A 22,890-nucleotide genomic window follows, 5' to 3' on the forward strand; every position below is an offset into this window, starting at 1 on the left:
TGATGAGGGCAAATCCCAGACCTATCCCAGACCTAACATGCGTTATCCCAAAAATATTAATCGAAACCAGGCTTAATCGACTGTCTCAGTGTGGTACCACATTACTACGTGATCCAAACCAGAAAAAAACCCAGGATCTTCTCAACGAGTATGTGAAGTGAGCGAAAGTATGAGTCTGATGAGGGCTAATCCCAGACATATCCCAAACCTAACTTGCGTTATCCTCTAAAATAGTGATCGAAACCAGGTTTAGTTGACTGTTTTAGTTGTGGTACCACTTTGCTACGTGATCCAAAGCAGAAAAAACCCTCGATCAGGTCAACATGCATGTTAAAACTGCGAAAGTATGACCCTGATGAGGGCAAATCCCGAACCTAACCTAGACCTAACATGCGTTATCTTCTAAAATATTGAGCGAAACCAGGTTTAATGTACTGTTTCAGTGTGGTACCACACTACTTCGTGATCCGAACCAGACAAAACCCAGGATCTGTTCAACAAGTATGTGAAAAACGCGAAACTGTGAGCCTGATGAGGGCAAATCTTAGACCTAACCCAGACCTAAGATGCGTTATCCTCTAAAATATTTATCAAGACCAGGTTTAATTTATTGTTTCAGTGTGGTCCCATATTACTACGGGTTCCAAACCAGAAAAAACCCAGTATCTGTTCAACATGTATGAGAAATATGCGAAAGAAAGAGCCTGATGAGAGCAAATCCCTGACCTAACCTAGACCTAACATGAATTATTCTCTAAAATATTGATGGAAACCAGGTTTAATTGACTGCTTCAGTGTTGTACATCATTACTACGTGATGCAATCCAAAAAAAGCCCAGGATCTAGCCATCAAGTATGAGAAATATGCGAAAGAATGAGCCTGATGCGAGCAAATCCCAGACCTAACCTAGGCCTAACATGAATTATTCTCTAAAATATTGATCGAAACCAGGTTTAATTGACTGTTTCAGTGTGGTCCCACATTACTACGTGATCCAAACCAGAAGAAACCCAGGATCCGTTCAACAAGTATGTGATGAATGCGAAAGTGTGAGTCTGATTAGTGAAAATCCCCGACCTAACCTAGACCTAACATGCGTTATCCTCTAAAATATTGATCCAAACCAGGTTTAATGGACTGTTTCAGTGTGGTACCACACTACTACGTGATCCGAACCAGAAAAAACCCAGGATCTGTTCAACAAGTATGTGAAAAACGCGAAAGTATGAGCCTAACGAGGGCAAGTCCCAGACCTATCCCAGACCTAACTTGCGTTGTCCTCTAAGATATTGATGGAAACCAGGTTTAATTGTCTGTTTCAGTGTTGCACTTCATTACTACGTGATGCAATCCAGAAAAAGCCCAGGATCTAGCCATCAAGTATGAGAAATATGCGAAAGAATGAGCCCGATGGGAGCAAATCCCAGACCTAACCTAGACCTAACATGAATTATTCTCTAAAATATTGATCGAAACCAGGTTTAATTGACTGTTTCAGTGTGGTCCCACATTACTACGTGATCCAAACCAGAAGAAACCCAGGATCCGTTCAACAAGTATGTGAAGAATGCGAAAGTATGAGTCTGATGAGTGAAAATCCCAGGCCTAACCTAGACCTAACATGCGTTTTCCTCAAAAATATTGATCGAAACCTGGTTTAATCGACTGTTTCAGTGTGGTACCACATTACTATGCGATCCAAACCAGAAAATAACCCAGGATCTGTCAAACGAGTATGTGAAGTGTGCGAAAGTATGAGCCTGATGAGAGCAAATCCCAGACCTAACCTAGACCTAACATGAATTATTCTCTAAAATATTGATCGAAACCAGGTTTAATTGACTGTTTCTGTGTGGTACCACATTACTACGTGATCCAAACCAGAAAAAACCCAGGATCAGTTCAACAAATATGTGAAGAATGCGAAAGTATGAGTCTGATGAGTGAAAATCCCAGGCCTAACCTAGACCTAACATGCGTTATCCTCAAAAATATTGATCGAAACCTGGTTTAATCGACTGTTTCAGTGTGGTACCACATTACTATGCGATCCAAACCAGAAAAAGCCCAGGATCTAGCAATCAAGTTTGAGAAATATGCGAAAGAATGAGCCTGATGAGGGCAAATCCTGGACCTAACCCAGACCTAACATGCGTTATCCTCTAAAATATTGATCGAAACCAGGTTTAATTGACTGCTTCAGTGTGGTACCACATTACTACGTGATCCAAACCAGAAAAAGCCCAGGATCCGTTCAACACATATGTGAAGAATGCGAAAGTATGAGTCTGATGAGTGAAAATCCCAGACCTATCCCACACCTAACATGCGTTATCCTCTAAAATATTTATCAAGACCAGGTTTAATTGAATGTTTCAGTGTGGTATCACATTACTACGTGAACCAAACCAGAAAAAACCCTGTATCTGTTCAACAAGTATGTGAAGAATGCGAAAGTATGAGTGTGATGAGTGAAAGACCCCGGCCTAACCTAGACCTAACATGCGTTATCCTCAAGAATATTGATCGAAACCAGGTTTAATTGACTGTTTCAGCGTGGTACCACATTACTACGTGATACAATCCAGAAACAGCCCAGGATCTATCCATGAAGTATGAGAAATATGCGAAAGTATGAGCCTGATGCGGGCAAATCCTAGACTTAACCCAAACCTAACATGCGTTATCCTCTATAATATTTATCAAGATCAGGTTTAATTGAATGTTTCAGTGTGGTCCCACATTACTACGTGAACCAAACCAGAAAAAACCCAGGATCCGTTCAACAAGTATGTGAAGAATGCGAAAGTATGAGCCTGATGAGGGCAAATCCCAGACCTATCCCAGACCTAACTTGCGTTGTCCTCTAAGATTTTGATGGAAACCAGGTTTAATTGACTGTTTCAGTGTTGTACTTCATTACTACGTGATGCAATCCAGAAAAAGCCCAGGATCTAGCCATGAAGTATGAGAAATATGCGAAAGTATGAGCCTGATGAGGGCAAATCCTAGACCTAACCCAGACCTAACATGCGTTATCCTCTAAAATGTTTATCAAGACCAGGTTTAATTGAATGTTTCAGTGTGGTACCACATTACTACGTGATGCAATCCAGAAAAAGGCCAGGATCTAGCCATCAAGTTTGAGAAATATGCGAAAGAATGAGCCTGATGAGAGCAAATCCCAGACCTAACCTAGACCTAACATGCGTTATCCTCTAAAATATTGAGCGAAACCAGGTTTAATCGACTGTTTCAGTGTGGTACCACATTACTACGTGATCCAAACCAGAAAAAACCCAGGATCAGTTCAACAAGTATGTGAAGAATGCGAAAGTATGAGTCTGATGAGTGAAAATCCCAGGGCTAACCTAGACCTAACATGCGTTATCCTCTAAAATATTGATGCAAACCAGGTTTAATGGACAGTTTCAGTTTGGTACCACACTACTACGTGATACAAACCAGAAAAAACCCAGGATCTGTTCAACAAGTATGTGAAAAACGCGAAACTATGAGCCTGATGAGGGCAAGTCCCAGACCTATCCCAGACTTAACTTGCGTTATCCTCTAAAATATTGATCGAAACCAAGTTTCATCGACTGTTTCAGCGTGGTACCACATTACTATGTGATACAATCCAGAAACAGCCCAGGATCTAGCCATGAAGAATAAGAAATATGCGAAAGTATGAGCCTGATGAGGGCAAATCCCAGACCTAACCCAAACCTAACATGCGTTATCCTCTAAAATATTTATCAAGACCAGGTTTAATTGAATGTTTCAGTGTGGTACCACATTACTACGTGAACCAAACCAGAAAAAACCCAGGATCCGTTCAACAAGTAAGTTAAAACTGCGACAGTATGACCCTGATGAGAGCAAATCCCAGACCTAACCTAGACCTGACATGCGTTGTCCTCTAAAATATTGATGGAAACCAGGTTTAATTGACTGTTTCAGTGTTGTACTTCATTACTACGTGATGCAATCCAGAAAAAGCCCAGGATCTAGCCATCAAGTATGAGAAATATGCGAAAGAATGAGCCTGATGAGAGCAAATCCCTGACCTAACCTAGACCTAACATGAATTATTCTCTAAAATATTCATCAAAACCAGGTTTAATTGACTGTTTCAGTGTGGTACCACATTACTACGTGATCCAATCCAGAAATAGCCCAGGATCCAGCCATGAAGTATGAGAAATATGCGAAAGTATGAGCCTGATGTGGGCAAATCCCAGACCTATCCCAGACCTAACTTGCGTTGTCCTCTAAGATATTGATGGAAACCAGGTTTAATTGACTGTTTCAGTGTTGTACTTCACTACTACGTGATGCAGTCCAGAAAAAGCCCAGGATCTAGCCATCAAGTATGAGAAATATGCGAAAGAATGAGCCTGATGAGAGCAAATCCCAGACCTAACCTAGACCTAACATGAATTATTCTCTAATATATTGATCGAAACCAGGTTTAATTGACTGTTTCAGTGTGGTCCCACATTACTACGTGATCCAAACCAGAAAAAACCCAGGATCCGTTCAACAAGTATGTGAAGAATGCGAGAGTATGAGTCTGATGGGGGCAAATCCTAGACCTAACCCAGACCTGACATGCGTTATCCTCTATAATATTTATCAAGATCAGGTTTAATTGAATGTTTCAGTGTGGTACCACATTACTATGCGATCCAAACCAGAAAATAACCCAGGATCTGTCAAACGAGTATGTGAAGTGTGCGGAAGTATGAGCCTGATGAGAGCAAATCCCAGACCTAACCTAGACCTACAATGAATTATTCTCTAAAATATTGATCGAAACCAGGTTTAATTGACTGTTTCAGTGTGGTACCACATTACTACGTGATCCAAACCAGAAAAAGCCCAGGATCAGTTCAACAAGTATGTGAAAAACGCGAAAGTATGAGCCTGATGAGGGCGAATCCCAGACCTACGCCAGACATAACTTGCGTTGTCCTCTAAGATATTGATCGAAACCAGGTTTAATTGACTGTTTCAGTGTGGTACCACATTACTACGTGATCCAAACCAGAAAAAGCCCAGGATCCGTTCAACAAGTATGTGAAGAATGCGAGAGTATGAGTCTGATGGGGGCAAATCCTAGACCTAACCCAGACCTGACATGCGTTATCCTCTATAATATTTATCAAGATCAGGTTTAATTGAATGTTTCAGTGTGGTACCACATTACTATGCGATCCAAACCAGAAAATAACCCAGGATCTGTCAAACGAGTATGTGAAGTGTGCGGAAGTATGAGCCTGATGAGAGCAAATCCCAGACCTAACCTAGACCTACAATGAATTATTCTCTAAAATATTGATCGAAACCAGGTTTAATTGACTGTTTCAGTGTGGTACCACATTACTACGTGATCCAATCCAGAAATAGCCCAGGATCCAGCCATGAAGTATGAGAAATATGCGAAAGTATGAGCCTGATGTGGGCAAATCCCAGACCTATCCCAGACCTAACTTGCGTTGTCCTCTAAGATATTGATGGAAACCAGGTTTAATTGACTGTTTCAGTGTTGTACTTCACTACTACGTGATGCAGTCCAGAAAAAGCCCAGGATCTAGCCATCAAGTATGAGAAATATGCGAAAGAATGAGCCTGATGAGAGCAAATCCCAGACCTAACCTAGACCTAACATGAATTATTCTCTAATATATTGATCGAAACCAGGTTTAATTGACTGTTTCAGTGTGGTCCCACATTACTACGTGATCCAAACCAGAAAAAACCCAGGATCCGTTCAACAAGTATGTGAAGAATGCGAAAGTATGAGCCTGATGGGGGCAAATCCTAGACCTAACCCAGACCTAACATGCGTTATCCTCTATAATATTTATCAAGATCAGGTTTAATTGAATGTTTCAGTGTGGTCCCACATTACTACGTGAACCAAACCAGAAAAAACCCAGGAACCGTTCAACAAGTATGTGAAGAACGCGAAAGTATGAGTCTGATGAGTGAAAATCCCAGGGCTAACCTAGACCTAACATGCGTTATCCTCTAAAATATTGATGCAAACCAGGTTTAATGGACTGTTTCAGTGTGGTACCACACTACTACGTGATACAAACCAGAAAAAACCCAGGATCTGTTCAACAAGTATGTGAAGAACGCGAAAGTATGAGTCTGATGAGTGAAAATCCCAGGGCTAACCTAGACCTAACATGCGTTATCCTCTAAGATATTGATGCAAACCAGGTTTAATTGACTGTTTCCGTGTTGTACTTCATTACTACGTGATGCAATCCAGAAAAAGCCCAGGATCTAGCCATGAAGTATGAGAAATATGCGAAAGTATGAGCCTGATGAGGGCAAATCCTAGACCTAACCCAGACCTAACATGCGTTATCCTCTAAAATGTTTATCAAGACCAGGTTTAATTGAATGTTTCAGTGTGGTACCACATTACTACGTGATGCAATCCAGAAAAAGCCCAGGATCTAGCCATCAAGTTTGAGAAATATGCGAAAGAATGAGCCTGATGAGGGCAAATCCTAGACCTAACCCAGTCCTAACATGCGTTATCCTCTAAAATATTGATCGCAAACAGGTTTAATGGACTGTTTCAGTGTGGTACCACACTACTACGTGATACAAACCAGAAAAAACCCAGGATCTGTTCAACAAGTATGTGAAAAACGCGAAAGTATGAGTCTGATGAGGTCTAATCCCAGACCTATCCCAGACTTATGTTGCGTTATCCTCTAAAATACTGATCGAAACCAGGTTTAATCGACTGTTTCTGTGTGGTACCACATTGCTACGTGATCCAAACCAGAAAAAACCCAGGATCCGTTCAACAAGTATGTGAAGAATGCGAAAGTATGAGTCTGATGAGTGAAAATCCCAGGCCCAACCTAGACCTAACATGCGTTATCCTCAAAAATAGTGATCGAAACCTGGTTTAATTGTCTGTTTCAGTGTTGCACTTCATTACTACGTGATGCAATCCAGAAAAAGCCCAGGATCTGTTCAACAAGTATGTGAAAAACGCGAAAGTATGAGTCTGATGAGGTCTAATCCCAGACCTATCCCAGACTTATGTTGCGTTATCCTCTAAAATACTGATCGAAACCAGGTTTAATCGACTGTTTCAGTGTGGTACCACATTACTACGTGATCCAAACCAGAAAAAACCCAGGATCCGTTCTACAAGTATGTGAAGAATGCGAAAGTATGAGCCTGATGGGGGCAAATCCTAGACCTAACCCAGACCTAACATGCGTTATCCTCTATAATATTTATCAAGATCAGGTTTAATTGAATGTTTCAGTGTGGTACCACATTACTACGTGATCCAAACCAGAAAAAACCCAGGATCCGTTCACCAAGTATGTGAAGAATGCGAAAGTATGAGTCTGATGAGTGAAAATCCCCGACCTAACCTAGACCTGACATGCGTTATCCTCTAAAATATTGATCCAAGCCAGGTTTAATGGACTGTTTCAGTGTGGTACCACACTACTACGTGATCCGAACCAGAAAAAACCCAGGATCTGTTCAACAAGTATGTGAAAAACGCGAAAGAATGAGCCTGATGAGGGCAAGTCCCAGACCTATCCCAGACCTAACTTGCGTTGTCCTCTAAGATATTGATGGAAACCAGGTTTAATTGTCTGTTTCAGTGTTGCACTTCATTACTACGTGATGCAATCCAGAAAAAGTCCAGGATCTGGCCATCAAGTATGGGAAATATGCGAAAGAATGAGCCTGATGAGAGCAAATCCCAGACCTAACCTAGACCTAACATGCGTTATCCTCTAAAATATTTTTCAAGATCAGGTTTAATTGAATGTTTCAGTGTGGTACCACATTACTACGTGATCCAAACCAGAAAAAGCCCAGGATCAGTTCAACAAGTATGTGAAAAACGCGAAAGTATGAGTCTGATGAGGGCGAATCCCAGACCTATGCCAGCCCTAACTTGCGTTATCCTCTAAAATATTGATCGAAACCAGGTTTAATTGACAGTTTCAGCGTGGTACCACATTACTGCGTGATACAATCCAGAAACAGCCCAGGATCTAGCCATGAAGTATGAGAAATATGCGAAAGTATGAGCCTGATGAGGGCAAATCCTAGACCTAACCCAGACCTAACATGCGTTATACTCTAAAATATTTATCAAGATCAGGTTTAATTGAATGTTTCAGTGTGGTACCACATTACTACGTGAACCAAACCAGAAAAAACCCAGGATCCGTTCAACAAGTATGTGAAGAATGCGAAAGTATGAGTCTGATGAGTGAAAATCCCAGGGCTAACCTAGACCTAACATGCGTTATCCTCTAAAATATTGATCCAAACCAGGTTTAATGGACAGTTTCAGTGTGGTACCACTTTACTACGTGATCCATAGCAGACAAAACCCTCGATCAGGTCAGCATGTATGTTAAAACTGCGAAAGTATGACCCTGATGAGGGCAAATCCCAGGCCTAACCTAGACCTAACATGCATTGTCCTCTAAAATATTGATGGAAACCAGGTTTAATTGACTGTTTCAGTGTTGTACTTCATTACTACGTGATGCAATCCAGGGAAAGCCCAGGATCTAGCCATCAAGTATGAGAAATATGCGAAAGAATGAGCCTGATGAGAGCAAATCCCAGACCTAACCTAGACCTAACATGCGTTATCCTCTAAAATATTTTTCAAGATCAGGTTTAATTGATTGTTTCAGTGTGGTACCACATTACTACGTGATCCACACCAGAAAAAACCCAAGTTCCGTTCAACAAGTATGTGAAGAATGCGAAAGTATGAGTCTGATGAGTGAAAATCCCAGACCTATCCCACACCTAACATGCGTTATCCTCTAAAATATTTATCAAGACCAGGTTTAATTGAATGTTTCAGTGTGGTACCACATTACTACGTGAACCAAACCAGAAAATAACCCAGGATCTGTCAAACGAGTATGTGAAGTGTGCGAAAGTATGAGCCTGATGAGAGCAAATCCCAGACCTAACCTAGACCTAACATGAATTATTCTCTAAAATATTGATCAAAACCAGGTTTAATTGACTGTTTCAGTGTGGTACCTCATTACTACGTGATGCAATCCAGAAAAAGCCCAGGATCTAGCCATCTAGTATGAGAAATATGCGAAAGAATGAGCCTGATGAGAGCAAATCCCTGACCTAACATAGACCTAACATGAATTATTCTCTAAAATATTCATCAAAACCAGGTTTAATTGACTGTTTCAGTGTGGTACCACATTACTACGTGATACAATCCAGAAATAGCCCAGGATCTAGCCATGAAGTATGAGAAATATGCGAAAGTATGAGCCTGATGAGGGCAAATCCTAGACCTATCCCAGACCTAACATGCGTTATCCTCTAAAATATTTATCAAGACCAGGTTTAATTGATTGTTTCTGTGTGGTCCCACATTACTACGTGATCCAAACAAGAAAAAACCCAGGATCCGTTCAACAAGTATGAGTAGAATGCGAAAGTATGAGTCTGATGAGTGAAAATACCAGGCCTAACCTTGACCTAACATGCGTTATCCTCAAAAATATTGATCGAAACCTGGTTTAATCGGCTGTTTCAGTGTGGTACCACATTACTACGTGATCCAAACCAGAAAATAACCCAGGATCTGTCAAACGAGTATGTGAAGTGTGCGAAAGTATGAGTCTGATGAGAGCAAATCCCAGACCTAACCTAGACCTAACATGAATTATTCTCTAAAATATTGATCGAAACCAGGTTTAATTGACTGTTTCAGTGTGGTACCACATTACTACGTGATCCAAACCAGAAAAAGCCCAGGATCAGTTCAACAAGTATGTGAAATACGCGAAAGTAGGAGCCTGATGTGGGCGAATCCCAGACCTATGCCAGACCTAACTTGCGTTATCCTCTAAAATATTGATCGAAACCAGGTTTAATTGACTGTTTCAGCGTGGTACCACATTACTACGTGATACAATCCAGAAACAGCACAGGATCTATCCATGAAGTATGAGAAATATGCGAAAGTATGAGCCTGATGAGGGCAAATCCTAGACCTAACCCAGACCTAACATGCGTTATCCTCTAAAATATTTATCAAGACCAGGTTTAATTGAATGTTTCAGTGTGGTACCACATTACTACGTGATCCAAACCAGTAAGAATCCAGGATCCGTTCAACAAGTATGTGAAGAATGCGAAAGTATGAGTCTGTTGAGTGAAAATCCCCGGCCTAACCTAGACCTAACATGCGTCATCCTCAAACATATTGATCGAAACCAGGTTTAATCGACTGTTTCAGTGTGGTACCACACTACTACGTGACGCAATCCAGCAAAAACCCAGGATCTGTTCAACAAGTATGTGAAAAACGCGAAAGTATGAGCCTGATGAGGGCAAATCCCAGACCTATCCCAGACCTAACTTGCGTTATCCTCTATAATATTGATGGAAACCAGGTTTAATTGACTGTTTCAGTGTTGTACTTCATTACTACGTGATACAATCCAGAAATAGCCCTGGATCTAGCCATGAAGTATGAGAAATATGCGAAAGTATGAGCCTGACGAGGGCAAATCCTAGACCTAACCCAGACCTAACATGCGTTATCCTCTAAAATATTTATCAAGACCAGGTTTAATTGATTGTTTCTGTGTGGTCCCACATTACTACGTGATCCAAACCAGAAAAACCCAAGATCAGTTCAACAAGTATGTGAAGAATGCGAAAGTATGAATCTGATGAGTGAAAATCCCAGGGCTAACCTAGACCTATCATGCGTTATCCTCTAAAATATTGATCGAAACCAGGTTTAATCGACCGTTTCAGTGTGGTACCACATTACTAGGTGATCCAAACCAGAAAAAACCCAGGATCAGTTCAACAAGTATGTGAAGAATGCGAAAGTATGAGTCTGATGAGTGAAAATCCCAGGGCTAACCTAGACCTAACATGCGTTATCCTCTAAAATATTGATCGAAACCAGGTTTAATCGACTGTTTCAGTGTGGTACAACATTACTACGTGATCCAAACCAGAAAAAACCCAGGATCAGTTCAACAAGTATGTGAAGAATGCGAAAGTATGAGTCTGATGAGTGAAAATCCCAGGGCTAACCTAGATCTAACATGCGTTATCCTCTAAAATATTGATGCAAACCAGGTTTAATGGACAGGTTCAGTGAGGTACCACAATACTACGTGATACAAACCAGAAAAAACCCAGGATCTGTTCAACAAGTATGTGAAAAACGCGAAACTATGAGCCTGATGAGGGCAAATCCCAGACCTATCCCAGATCTAACTTGAGTTGTCCTCTAAGATATTGATGGAAGCCAGGTTTAATTGACTGTTTCAGTGTTGTACTTCATTACTACGTGATGCAATCCAGAAAAAGCCCAAGATCTAGCCATCAAGTATGAGAAATATGCGAAAGAATGAGCCTGATGAGAGCAAATCCCAGACCTAACCTAGACCTAGCATGAATTATTCTCTAAAATATTGATCGAAACCAGGTTTAATTGACTGTTACAGTGTGGTCCCACATTACTACGTGATCCAAACCAGAAAAAACCCAGGATCCGTTCAACAAGTATGTGAAGAATGCGAAAGTATGAGCCTGATGAGTGAAAATCCCAGGCCTAACCTAGACCTAACATGCGTTATCCTCAAAAATATTGATCGAAACCTGGTTTAATCGACTGTTTCAGTGTGGTTCCACATTACTATGTGATCCAAACCAGAAAATAACCCAGGATCTGTTCAACGAGTATGTGAAGTGTGCGAAAGTATGAGTCTGATGAGGTCAAATCCCAGACCAATCCCAGACTTAACTTGCGTTATCCTCTAAAATATTTATCAAGACCAGGTTTAATTGAATGTTTCAGTGTGGTACCACATTACTACGTGAACCAAACCAGAAAAAACCCAGGATCCGTTCAACAAGTAAGTTAAAACTGCGACAGTATGACCCTGATGAGAGCAAATCCCAGACCTAACCTAGACCTGACATGCGTTGTCCTCTAAAATATTGATGGAAACCAGGTTTAATTGACTGTTTCAGTGTTGTACTTCATTACTACGTGATGCAATCCAGAAAAAGCCCAGGATCTAGCCATCAAGTATGAGAAATATGCGAAAGAATGAGCCTGATGAGAGCAAATCCCTGACCTAACCTAGACCTAACATGAATTATTCTCAAAAATATTAATCAAAACCAGGTTTAATTGACTGTTTCAGTGTGGTACCACATTAATACGTGATCCAATCCAGAAATAGCCCAGGATCCAGCCATGAAGTATGAGAAATATGCGAAAGTATGAGCCTGATGAGGGCAAATCCTAGACCTGACCCAGACCTAACATGCGTTATCCTCTAAAATATTTATCAAGACCAGGTTTAATTCAATGTTTCAGTGTGGTACCACATTACTACGTGATCCAATCCAGTAAAAACCCAGGATCCGTTCAACAAGTATGAGAAGAGTGCGAAAGTATGAGTCTGATGAGTGAAAATCCCAGGCCTAACCTAGACCTAACATGCGTTATCCTCAAAAATATTGATCGAAACCTGGTTTATTCGACTGTTTCAGTGTGGTACCACATTACTATGTGATCCAAACCGGAAAATAACCCAGGATCTGTTCAACGAGTATGTGAAGTGTGCGAAAGTATGAGTGTGATGAGGGCAAATCCCAGACCTATCCCAGACCTAACACGCGTTATCCTCTAAAATATTTATCAAGACCAGGTTTAATTGATTGTTTCAGTGTGGTCCCACATTACTACGGGATCCAAACCAGAAAAAACACAGGATCCGTTCAACAAGTATGTGAAGAATGCGAAAGTATGAGTCTGATGAGTGAAAATCCCAGACCTAACCTAGACCTAACATGCGTTATCCTCTAAAATGTTGATCCAAACCAGGTTTAATGGACTGTTTCAGTGTGGTACCACACAACTACGTGATCCAAACCAGAAAAAACCCAGGATCTGTTCAACAAGTATGTGAAAAACGCGTAAGTATGAGCCTGATGTGGGCAAATCCCAGACCTATGCCAGCCCTAACTTGCGTTATCCTCTAAAATATTGATCGAAACCAGGTTTAATTGACTGTTTCAGCGTGGTACCACATTACTACGTGATACAATCCAGAAACAGCCCAGGATCTAGCCATGAAGTATGAGAAATATGCGAAAGTATGAGCCTGATGAGGGCAAATCCTAGACCTAACCCAGACCTAACATGCGTTATACTCTAAAATATTTATCAAGATCAGGTTTAATTGAATGTTTCAGTGTGGTACCACATTACTACGTGAACCAAACTAGAAAAAACCCTGGATCCGTTCAACAAGTATGTGAAGAATGCGAAAGTATGAGTCTGATGAGTGAAAATCCCAGGGCTAACCTAGACCTAACATGCGTTATCCTCTAAAATATTGATCCAAACCAGGTTTAATGGACAGTTTCAGTGTGGTACCACTTTACTACGTGATCCAAAGCAGAAAAAACCCTCGATCAGGTCAGCATGTATGTTAAAACTGCGAAAGTATGACCCTGATGAGGGCAAATCCCAGGCCTAACCTAGACCTAACATGCGTTGTCCTCTAAAATATTGAGGGAAACCAGGTTTAATTGACTGTTTCAGTGTTGTACTTCATTACTACGTGATGCAATCCAGAGAAAGCCCAGGATCTAGCCATCAAGTATGAGAAATATGCGAAAGAATGAGCCTGATGAGAGCAAATCCCAGACCTAACCTAGACCAAACATGAATTATTCTCTAAAATATTGATCGAAACCAGGTTTAATTGACTGTTTCAGTGTTGTACTTCATTACTACGTGATGCAATCCAGAAAAAGCCCAGGATCTAGCCGTCAAGTATGAGATATATGCGAAAGAATGAGCCTGATGAGAGCAAATCCCAGACCTGACCTAGACCTAACATGCGTTATCCTCTAAAATATTTATCAAGATCAGGTTTAATTGATTGTTTCAGTGTGGTACCACATTACTACGTGATCCACACCAGAAAAAACCCAAGATCCGTTCAACAAGTATGTGAAGAATGCGAAAGTATGAGTCTGATGAGTGAAAATCCCAGACCTAACCTAGACCTAACATGAATTATTCTCTAAAATATTGATTAAAGCCAGGTTTAATTGACTGCTTCAGTGTGGTACCTCATTACTACGTGATCCAATCCAGAAACAGCCCAGGATCTAGCCATGAAGAATAAGAAATATGCGAAAGTATGAGCCTGATGAGGGCAAATCCTAGACCTAACCCAAACCTAATATGCGTTATCCTCTAAAATATTTATCAAGACCAGGTTTAATTGAATGTTTCAGTGTGGTACCACATTACTACGTGATCCAAACCAGTAAGAATCCAGGATCCGTTCAACAAGTATGTGAAGAATGCGAAAGTATGAGTCTGATGAGTGAAAATCCCCGGCCTAACCTAGACCTAACATGCGTTATCCTCAAAAATATTGATCCAAACCAGGTTTAATGGACTGTTTCAGTGTGGTACCACTTTACTACGTGATCCAATCCAGAAATAGCCCAGGATCCAGCCATGAAGTATGAGAAATATGCGAAAGTATGAGCCTGATGGGGGCAAATCCTAGACCTAACCCAGACCTAACATGCGTTATCCTCTAAAATATTTATCAAGACCAGGTTTAATTGATTGTTTCAGTGTGGTACCACATTACTACGTGATCCACACCAGAAAAAACCCAAGATCCGTTCAACAAGTATGTGAAGAATGCGAAAGTATGAGTCTGATGAGTGAAAATCCCAGGCCTAACCTAGACCTAACATGCGTTATCCTCAATAATATTGATCGAAACCAGGTTTAATTCAATGTTTCAGTGTGGTACCACATTACTACGTGATCCAAACCAGAAAAAACCCAGGATCCGTTCAACAAGTATGAGAAGAGTGCGAAAGTATGAGTCTGATGAGTGAAAATCCCAGGCCTAACCTAGACCTAACATGCGTTATCCTCAAAAATATTGATCGAAACCTGGTTTATTCGACTGTTTCAGTGTGGTACCACATTACTATGTGATCCAAACCGGAAAATAACCCAGGATCTGTTCAACGAGTATGTGAAGTGTGCGAAAGTATGAGTCTGATGAGTGAAAATCCCAGACCTAACATAGACCTAACATGCGTTATCCTCTAAAATGTTGATCCAAACCAGGTTTAATGGACTGTTTCAGTGTGGTACCACACTACTGCGTGATCCAAACAAGAAAAAACCCAGGATCTGTTCAACAAGTATGTGAAAAACGCGTAAGTATGAGCCTGATGTGGGCAAATCCCAGAACTATGCCAGCCCTAACTTGCGTTATCCTCTAAAATATTGATCGAAACCAGGTTTAATTGACTGTTTCAGCGCGGTACCACATTACTACGTGATACAATCCAGAAACAGCCCAGGATCTAGCCATGAAGTATGAGAAATATGCGAAAGTATGAGCCTGATGAGGGCAAATCCTAGACCTAACCCAGACCTAACATGCGTTATACTCTAAAATAATTATCAAGATCAGGTTTAATTGAATGTTTCAGTGTGGTACCACATTACTACGTGATCCAAAGCAGAAAAAACCCTCGATCAGGTCAGCATGTATGTTAAAACTGCGAAAGTATGACCCTGATGAGGGCAAATCCCAGGCCTAACCTAGACCTAACATGCGTTGTCCTCTAAAATATTGATGGAAACCAGGTTTAATTGACTGTTTCAGTGTTGTACTTCATTACTACGTGATGCAATCCAGAGAAAGCCCAGGATCTAGCCATCAAGTATGAGAAATATGCGAAAGAATGAGCCTGATGAGAGCAAATCCCAGACCTAACCTAGACCAAACATGAATTATTCTCTAAAATATTGATCGAAACCAGGTTTAATTGACTGTTTCAGTGTTGTACTTCATTACTACGTGATGCAATCCAGAAAAAGCCCAGGATCTAGCCGTCAAGTATGAGATATATGCGAAAGAATGAGCCTGATGAAAGCAAATCCCAGACCTAACCTAGGCCTAACATGCGTTATCCTCTAAAAAATTTATCAAGATCAGGTTTAATTGAATGTTTCAGTGTGGTACCACATTACTACGTGAACCAAACCAGAAAAAACCCAGGATCCGTTCAACAAGTATGTGAAGAATGCGAAAGTATGAGTCTGAAGAGTGAAAATCCTAGACCTAACCCAGACCTAACATGCGTTATCCCCTAAAATATTTATCAAGACCAGGTTAAATTGATTGTTTCTGTGTGGTCCCACATTACTACGTGATCCAAACCAGAAAAAACCGAGGATCCGTTCAACAAGTATGAGAAGAATGCGAAAGTACGAGTCTGATGAGTGAAAATACCAGGCCTAACCTTGACCTAACATGCGTTATCCTCAAAAATATTGATCGAAACCTGGTTTAATCGGCTGTTTCAGTGTGGTACCACATTACTACGTGATCCAAACCAGAAAATAACCCAGGATCTGTTCAACGAGTATGTGAAAAACGCGAAAGTATGAGCCTGATATGGGCAAATCCCAGACCTATCCCAGACCTAACATGCGTTATCCTCTAAAATATTTATCAAGACCAGGTTTAATTGATTGTTTCAGTGTGGTCCCACATTACTACGTGATCCAAACCAGAAAAAACCGAGGATCCGTTCAACAAGTATGAGAAGAATGCGAAAGTACGAGTCTGATGAGTGAAAATACCAGGCCTAACCTTGACCTAACATGCGTTATCCTCAAAAATATTGATCGAAACCAGGTTTAATTGACTGTTTCAGTGTTGTACTTCATTACTACGTGATGCAATCCAGAAAAAGCCCAGGATCTAGCCATCAAGTATGAGAAATATGCGAAAGAATGAGCCTGATGAGAGCAAATCCCAGACCTAACCTAGACCTAACATGCGTTATCCTCTAAAATATTGAGCGAAACCAGGTTTAATGGACTGTTTCAGTGTGGTACCACACTACTTCGTGATCCAAACCAGAAAGAACCCAGGATCTGTTCAACAAGTATGTGAAAAACGCGAAACTGTGAGCCTGATGAGGGCAAATCTTAGACCTAACCCAGACCTAAGATGCGTTATCCTCTAAAATATTTATCCAAACCAGGTTTAATTGACTGTTTCAGTGTGGTCCCACATTACTACGTGATCCAAACCAGAAAAAACCCAGAATCCGATCAACAAGTATGTGAAGAATGCGAAAGTATGAGTCTGATAAATGAAAATCCCAGGCCTAACCTAGACCTAACGTGAGTTATACTCTAAAATATTGATCGAATCCTGGTTTAATCGACTGTTACAGTGTGGTACCACATTACTATGTGATCCAAACCAGAAAATAACCCAGGATCTGTTCAACGAGTATGTGTAGTGTGCGAAAGTATGAGTCTGATGAGGTCAAATCCCAGACCTATCCCAGACCTAACTTGCGTTATCCTCTAAAATATTGATCGAAACCAGGTTTAATCGACTGTTTCAGTGTGGTACCACATTACTACGTGATCCAAACCAGAAAAAACCCAGGATCAGTTCAACAAGTATGTGAAGAATGCGAAAGTATGAGTCTGATGAGTGAAAATCCCAGGGCTAACCTAGACCTAACATGCGTTATCCTCTAAAATATTGATGCAAACCAGGTTTAATGGACAGTTTCAGTGTGGTACCACAATACTACGTGATACAAACCAGAAAAAACCTAGGATCTGTTCAACAAGTATGTGAAAAACCCGAAACTATGAGCCTGATGAGAGCAAATCCCAGACCTAACCTAGACCTAACATGAATTATTCTCAAAAATATTAATCAAAACCAGGTTTAATTGACTGTTTCAGTGTGGTACCACATTAATACGTGATCCAATCCAGAAATAGCCCAGGATCCAGCCATGAAGTATGAGAAATATGCGAAAGTATGAGCCTGATGAGGGCAAATCCTAGACCTAACCCAGACCTAACATGCGTTATCCTCTAAAATATTTATCAAGACCAGGTTTAATTCAATGTTTCAGTGTGGTACCACATTACTACGTGATCCAATCCAGTAAAAACCCAGGATCCGTTCAACAAGTATGAGAAGAGTGCGAAAGTATGAGTCTGATGAGTGAAAATCCCAGGCCTAACCTAGACCTAACATGCGTTATCCTCAAAAATATTGATCGAAACCTGGTTTATTCGACTGTTTCAGTGTGGTACCACATTACTATGTGATCCAAACCGGAAAATAACCCAGGATCTGTTCAACGAGTATGTGAAGTGTGCGAAAGTATGAGTGTGATGAGGGCAAATCCCAGACCTATCCCAGACCTAACACGCGTTATCCTCTAAAATATTTATCAAGACCAGGTTTAATTGATTGTTTCAGTGTGGTCCCACATTACTACGGGATCCAAACCAGAAAAAACACAGGATCCGTTCAACAAGTATGTGAAGAATGCGAAAGTATGAGTCTGATGAGTGAAAATCCCAGACCTAACCTAGACCTAACATGCGTTATCCTCTAAAATGTTGATCCAAACCAGGTTTAATGGACTGTTTCAGTGTGGTACCACAGAACTACGTGATCCAAACCAGAAAAAACCCAGGATCTGTTCAACAAGTATGTGAAAAACGCGAAACTATGAGCCTGATGAGGGCAAATCCCAGACCTATCCCAGATCTAACTTGAGTTGTCCTCTAAGATATTGATGGAAGCCAGGTTTAATTGACTGTTTCAGTGTTGTACTTCATTACTGCGTGATGCAATCCAGAAAAAGCCCAAGATCTAGCCATCAAGTATGAGAAATATGCGAAAGAATGAGCCTGATGAGAGCAAATCCCAGACCTAACCTAGACCTAGCATGAATTATTCTCTAAAATATTGATCGAAACCAGGTTTAATTGACTGTTACAGTGTGGTCCCACATTACTACGTGATCCAAACCAGAAAAAACCCAGGATCCGTTCAACAAGTATGTGAAGAATGCGAAAGTATGAGCCTGATGAGTGAAAATCCCAGGCCTAACCTAGACCTAACATGCGTTATCCTCAAAAATATTGATCGAAACCTGGTTTAATCGACTGTTTCAGTGTGGTTCCACATTACTATGTGGTCCAAACCAGAAAATAACCCAGGATCTGTTCAACGAGTACGTGAAGTGTGCGGAAGTATGAGTCTGATGAGGTCAAATCCCAGACCAATCCCAGATTTAACTTGCGTTATCCTCTAAAATATTTATCAAGACCAGGTTTAATTGAATGTTTCAGTGTGGTACCACATTACTACGTGAACCAAACCAGAAAAAACCCAGGATCCGTTCAACAAGTAAGTTAAAACTGCGACAGTATGACCCTGATGAGAGCAAATCCCAGACCTAACCTAGACCTGACATGCGTTGTCCTCTAAAATATTGATGGAAACCAGGTTTAATTGACTGTTTCAGTGTTGTACTTCATTACTACGTGATGCAATCCAGAAAAAGCCCAGGATCTAGCCATCAAGTATGAGAAATATGCGAAAGAATGAGCCTGATGAGAGCAAATCCCTGACCTAACCTAGACCTAACATGAATTATTCTCAAAAATATTAATCAAAACCAGGTTTAATTGACTGTTTCAGTGTGGTACCACATTAATACGTGATCCAATCCAGAAATAGCCCAGGATCCAGCCATGAAGTATGAGAAATATGCGAAAGTATGAGCCTGATGAGGGCAAATCCTAGACCTAACCCAGACCTAACATGCGTTATCCTCTAAAATATTTATCAAGACCAGGTTTAATTCAATGTTTCAGTGTGGTACCACATTACTACGTGATCCAATCCAGTAAAAACCCAGGATCCGTTCAACAAGTATGAGAAGAGTGCGAAAGTATGAGTCTGATGAGTGAAAATCCCAGGCCTAACCTAGACCTAACATGCGTTATCCTCAAAAATATTGATCGAAACCTGGTTTATTCGACTGTTTCAGTGTGGTACCACATTACTATGTGATCCAAACCGGAAAATAACCCAGGATCTGTTCAACGAGTATGTGAAGTGTGCGAAAGTATGAGTGTGATGAGGGCAAATCCCAGACCTATCCCAGACCTAACACGCGTTATCCTCTAAAATATTTATCAAGACCAGGTTTAATTGATTGTTTCAGTGTGGTCCCACATTACTACGGGATCCAAACCAGAAAAAACACAGGATCCGTTCAACAAGTATGTGAAGAATGCGAAAGTATGAGTCTGATGAGTGAAAATCCCAGACCTAACCTAGACCTAACATGCGTTATCCTCTAAAATGTTGATCCAAACCAGGTTTAATGGACTGTTTCAGTGTGGTACCACACAAATACGTGATCCAAACCAGAAAAAACCCAGGATCTGTTCAACAAGTATGTGAAAAACGCGTAAGTATGAGCCTGATGTGGGCAAATCCCAGACCTATGCCAGCCCTAACATGCGTTATCCTCTAAAATATTGATCGAAACCAGGTTTAATTGACTGTTTCAGCGTGGTACCACATTACTACGTGATACAATCCAGAAACAGCCCAGGATCTAGCCATGAAGTATGAGAAATATGCGAAAGTATGAGCCTGATGTGGGCAAATCCTAGACCTAACCCAGACCTAACATGCGTTATACTCTAAAATATTTATCAAGATCAGGTTTAATTGAATGTTTCAGTGTGGTACCACATTACTACGTGAACCAAACCAGAAAAAACCCTGGATCCGTTCAACAAGTATGTGAAGAATGCGAAAGTATGAGTCTGATGAGTGAAAATCCCAGGGCTAACCTAGAACTAACATGCGTTATCCTCTAAAATATTGATCGAAACCAGGTTTAATCGACTGTTTCAGTGTGGTACCACACTACTACGTGACGCAATCCAGAAAAAACCACGGATCTGTTCAACAAGTATGTGAAAAACGCGAAAGTATGAGCCTGATGAGGGCAAATCGCAGACCTATCCCAGACCTAACTTGCGTTATCCTCTAAAATATTGATGGAAACCAGGTTTAATTGACTGTTTCAGTGTTGTACTTCATTACTACGTGATACAATCCAGAAATAGCCCAGGATCTAGCCATGAAGTATGAGAAATATGCGAAAGTATGAGCCTGACGAGGGCAAATCCTAGACCTAACCTAGACCTAGCATGAATTATTCTCTAAAATATTGATCGAAACCAGGTTTAATTGACTGTTACAGTGTGGTCCCACATTACTACGTGTTCCAAACCAGAAAAAACCCAGGATCCGTTCAACAAGTATGTGAAGAATGCGAAAGTATGAGCCTGATGAGTGAAAATCCCAGGCCTAACCTAGACCTAACATGTGTTATCCTCAAAAATATTGATCGAAACCTGGTTTAATCGACTGTTTCAGTGTGGTTCCACATTACTATGTGGTCCAAACCAGAAAATAACCCAGGATCTGTTCAACGAGTATGTGAAGTGTGCGAAAGTATGAGTCTGATGAGGTCAAATCCCAGACCAATCCCAGACTTAACTTGCGTTATCCTCTAAAATATTGATCGAAACCAGGTTTAATCGACTGTTTCAGCGTGGTACCACATTACTATGTGATACAATCCAGAAACAGCCCAGGATCTAGCCATGAAGAATAAGAAATATGCGAAAGTATGAGCCTGATGAGGGCAAATCCTAGACCTAACCCAAACCTAACATGCGTTATCCTCTAAAATATTTATCAAGACCAGGTTTATTTGAATGTTTCAGTGTGGTACCACATTACTATGTGAACCAAACCAGAAAAAACCCAGGATCCGTTCAACAAGTAAGTTAAAACTGCGACAGTATGACCCTGATGAGAGCATATCCCAGACCTAACCTAGACCTGACATGCGTTGTCCTCTAAAATATTGATGGAAACCAGGTTTAATTGACTGTTTCAGTGTTGTACTTCATTACTACGTGATGCAATCCAGAAAAAGCCCAGGATCTAGCCATCAAGTATGAGAAATATGCGAAAGAATGAGCCTGATGAGAGCAAATCCCTGACCTAACCTAGACCTAACATGAATTATTCTCAAAAATATTGATCAAAACCAGGTTTAATTGACTGTTTCAGTGTGGTACCACATTACTATGTGATCCAATCCGGAAATAGCCCAGGATCCAGCCATGAAGTATGAGAAATATGCGAAAGTAGGAGCCTGATGAGGGCAAATCCTAGACCTAACCCAGACCTAACATGCGTTATCCTCTAAAATATTTATCAAGACCAGGTTTATTGCATGTTTCAGTGTGGTACCACATTACTACGTGATCCAAACCAGTAAAAACCCAGGATCCGTTCAACAAGTATGTGAAGAATGCGAAAGTATGAGTCTGATGAGTGAAAATCCCCGGCCTAACCTAGACCTAACATGCGTTATCCTCAAAAATATTGATCCAAACCAGGTTTAATGGACTGTTTCAGTGTGGTACCACTTTACTACGTGATCCAAAGCAGAAAAAACCCTCGATCAGACCAACATGTATGTTAAAACTTCGAAAGTATGACCCTGATGAGAGCAAATCCCAGGCCTAACCTAGACCTAACATGCGTTGTCCTCTAATATACTGATGGACACCAGGTTTAATTGACTGTTTCAGTGTTGTACTTCATTACTACGTGATGCAATCCAGAGAAAGCCCAGGATCTAGCCATCAAGTATGAGAAATATGCGAAAGAATGAGCCTGATGACAGCATATCCCAGACCTAACCTAGACCTAACATGTATTATTCTCTAAAATATTGATTGAAACCAGGTTTAATTGACTGTTTCAGTGTTGTACTTCATTACTACGTGATGCAATCCAGAGAAAGCCCAGGATCTAGCCGTCAAGTATGAGAAATATGCGAAAGAATGA

Source organism: Colletes latitarsis, unplaced genomic scaffold (assembly GCF_051014445.1).
Source record: "Colletes latitarsis isolate SP2378_abdomen unplaced genomic scaffold, iyColLati1 scaffold0002, whole genome shotgun sequence".
Classification (NCBI taxonomy): Eukaryota; Metazoa; Arthropoda; class Insecta; order Hymenoptera; family Colletidae; genus Colletes; species Colletes latitarsis.